This window comes from Mustela lutreola, chromosome 8 (genome assembly GCF_030435805.1).
Source record: "Mustela lutreola isolate mMusLut2 chromosome 8, mMusLut2.pri, whole genome shotgun sequence".
Taxonomy (NCBI): Eukaryota; Metazoa; Chordata; class Mammalia; order Carnivora; family Mustelidae; genus Mustela; species Mustela lutreola.
Window position 1 is genome coordinate 49232290 of NC_081297.1, and position 3423 is coordinate 49235712.

The following is a 3423-nucleotide window of genomic DNA, read 5'->3' on the forward strand; positions in this document are numbered from 1 at the left end:
GAATCCAGGCTATAGAGTCCCCACTTGGTCCTCAGAGCATGTACCACACACGTTTTTTGATTGAACTCTTCAGAAGGACTCTGTCCAAGTCTCCAAATGGCTTCTGATTGTTCTTCCATGGTCATGGCCCAGGAGCGAGACTTCTCCTCCTCCTCTGAATACTTTCCAAACTGAAAAATAGAAAAACATGAAACAAAAATTTTAAAATATCTATAGTTTATGTTCATGGATAGGTAAACTTTCAAGACTAATGTGAGGAGCTTGCCTAGCAGGAACTGCACACTCCCAGGCATGACATGCTGATTTAAAATTAAAAGGATAATTGGAGAGAAAGAAAGCAGAGCTTCTCGATTATGGAGAGCGGTTTCTTCATCACAGTGGCAGTTAGGATATGCTCCCTCTTTTTTCCCCGGATGCCAGGGCAGTGTGTCTGAAGGATGGAGTCAGACATCGTAATTAGGAGCCTTGTTCTGGGCTTGCCTTAGTCAGATCTGCAGTGTGGAACAAACGCTCCCACAGTCACATGAAAGAAAAGCTGCCACAGATTGAGCAATTCATAGAGATACATGTTGCACAGACAGATTAAACCAAAAGTCAAAAAAGATTTGACATTCGGCCAGCCAGGGTAATAGGCAAGTAAATAACACTGGGAAAGACAGGCTGCTGCTCCAAGGAAAAAAATGCAATGATGTAATTAAAATCTTCACCATCACTCCGCAAAAGACTTTTCTATGGCATGAAAACCTCAAATTAAATTCAGAGCTGCATATAAGACTGAGGATAAATGCCACAGTCTCTGACAGAGCCACTGGTTCCAGTCACAGGTGAGCAGAAGAAACCTTACCAGCACCTTTAGAGTCAAAAGAAAATGCAGATGTGACTCCATGGGCCAACGCCAGTTCACACACAGAATTTGATAAGGGGGCCTCAGCTTGATTTCCATCTGCATGTCTGATAGATTTATCTCTGTTGAAAGAGAACCAGGATGATTATATTGCTGCTTGGTCCTCTGAATGAAGTTATCAAGCTCAATGAAACAGTATGGTCTGACAGCAGGGTTTGTCTTCATCATGTTATAAGTAGTAGTGAACTCCTTCTGAAGCTCATCCAGGAAAGAGAAGACCAGAGCATTTGGGTAATTTTCAGGGCACAACATCATGTAACTCATTCCCAGGGAGCTAATAAAATGAATATTATAATGTCCAGTTTTCAGGGTACATCCATTAGGAAGCTGAGCAAGTTTCTTTGAAAGTGTTTTAAAATGTTTTCTGTACTCCTGCAGAAAGTGGCAGCCCATCACGAATGACTGACGCAGATCAAATTATACACATTCCAACCAGTGAGGAGACCTGTCCAGCCAGGACCCACAGCTCCAAGAGATGTGAGCCGCAGTCTATTTGTACCTGTTTAAATTGTTTTCATCCAAGTTTTATGGTTCTGGGTGTACATGTCTTTCACCAACTTTGTTAAGTTTATTCCTAAGCATTTTGTTCTTTTTGATGTTAATGTAAATTGGATTTTTAAATTTCTTTTCAGACAGCTCATTGTCAGTGAATAAAAAACTACTGATTTTTGTGTGTTGAAGTGGTGAGAATGGTTATCCTTGTTTTACTCCAGATCTCAATAGCTTTTAGCTTTTCACCATTGACTATGATGTTAGATATAGGTTTTTTCTATATGGCCTTTATTGTTTTAGGTAAGTACTTTTTGTATCAATTTGCTGGGAGTTTTTATCACAAAAGGGTGTTAAATTTTGTCAAAAGCCTTTTTGGCATCTGGGAGGATGATTGTGTGATATTTATCCTTTATTCTGTTATTTGGTGTAACACATTGACTGATCTGCATATATTGAAACAACTTTGCATCCTATGGATAAATTCTACAAGGTCATGATCCTTTCAGTGTGCTGTTGAATTTGTTTGCTAGCATTTTGTTGAGAGCTTTTACATATGTTCATTATAAATATTGCCCTGTGGTCTTTTTTTGTTATAGTGTCTTTGTCTGTATTAGGGTGATGCTGGCCTTATAAAATGAATTTGGAAGCTTGAATAGTTTATGACATAGTTGTATTAATTCTTTAAATATGTGGTCAAATTCACCTGTGGAATTTTTGCTTTTTGTCCTTGGCCTTTGTTGTTATTGGGAGGTTTTTGATTACTGAGTCAATCTTTGTTATCGGTCTTTCAAATTGTCTATTTCTTCTTAACACAGTCTTGGTAGGTTGCACATTTCTGACTTTGTTCTTCTTCACTATGTGCTGACCATTCTGGAGCTTTTGGTTTTTCATATACACTGTAGAATCAGTTAGTTAATATTCACAAAGTTACTTGCTGGGATGATATTTGGGACTGCATTGAATTTATAGATCAATTTTTGAAGAATCAATATCTTAACAATATTGAGTTTACCTATCCATGAACATGAACTATAGATATTTTAAAATTTTTGTTTCATGTTTTTCTTTTTTTCAGTTCTTACCGTCGGAAGTTCTTACCGACATATTTTCAAGCTCAATGATTATTTCCTTGGCCATATCTGGTACTGATGAACCCGCCAAAGGGTTTTTTCATTTCTGTTACAGTGTTTTTGATTTCTAACAGTCCCTTCTGAGTTTTTCTTAGAATTTCCATCTTGTGTCTTACATTATTTTTTTTGTCTTATATTACACATCCATTCTTGATGTTGTCCACTTTTTCATTACAGCCTTTGCATCTTTTTCCTAGTTATTTTAATTCTCAGTCTAATGATTCTGAAATTTCTGCCATAGCTGACTCTGGCTTGAGAACTGTCTTTGTCTCTCAGACTTTTTGATTTTTAAATTGACTTGTAATTTTTGTTGTTGTTGAAAGCTCGATAAGATGTGTTGCATAAAAGGAACTGAAGTACATAGACCTTTACAGTGAAGCTTTAAATTTATCTGGCTAGGTGTTATGTCGTGTTTGCTGTAGTGTTAGAGGCTAAGATTTCCCCTAGTGTCCTTATCATTGTCTTCCCTGTTGCCTTTGGATTTTCTTAGAAACTTCTAACCTAGGGTGTGAGACTTGCAGGTTTTTTTTAAAGATATATTTCTTTGTTTCTAGTGAAATAGTGGTAGGGAGGGGCAATGGGAAAGGAAGAGTCTTAAGAAGACTCTGCACTGAGCATGTAGCCTGATGTGGGGCTCCATCTCATGACCCTGAGATCATGACCTGAGCTGAAACTGAGAGTTGGACTCTTAACTGTTTTTGCCATCTGGGCTTCTGAGGGTTGTAATTATTTCAGCAGTAATCCCCAATTATTCTACAGGAGCCCTATTGATGTGCTGGTGAGGTGTGGGGAGAAGGGGAGCATTCTACAGTCTTATGACTAGGTCTTAGTGTTTTAGTGAGCTTGAGTTGGTATTTCCCTTTCCCAGCATCGAAGACAGAGGGAGCTAGAGTTGAA

The 3423-nt window shown here is 38.1% G+C and overlaps 1 pseudogene; it reads right to left on the bottom strand.

Moving 5' to 3' along the window:
• Nucleotides 1–443: 443 nt before the first annotated feature.
• Nucleotides 444–1417, bottom strand: LOC131839920 (vesicle-trafficking protein SEC22a-like; annotated as a pseudogene).
• Nucleotides 1418–3423: the final 2006 nt, after the last annotated feature.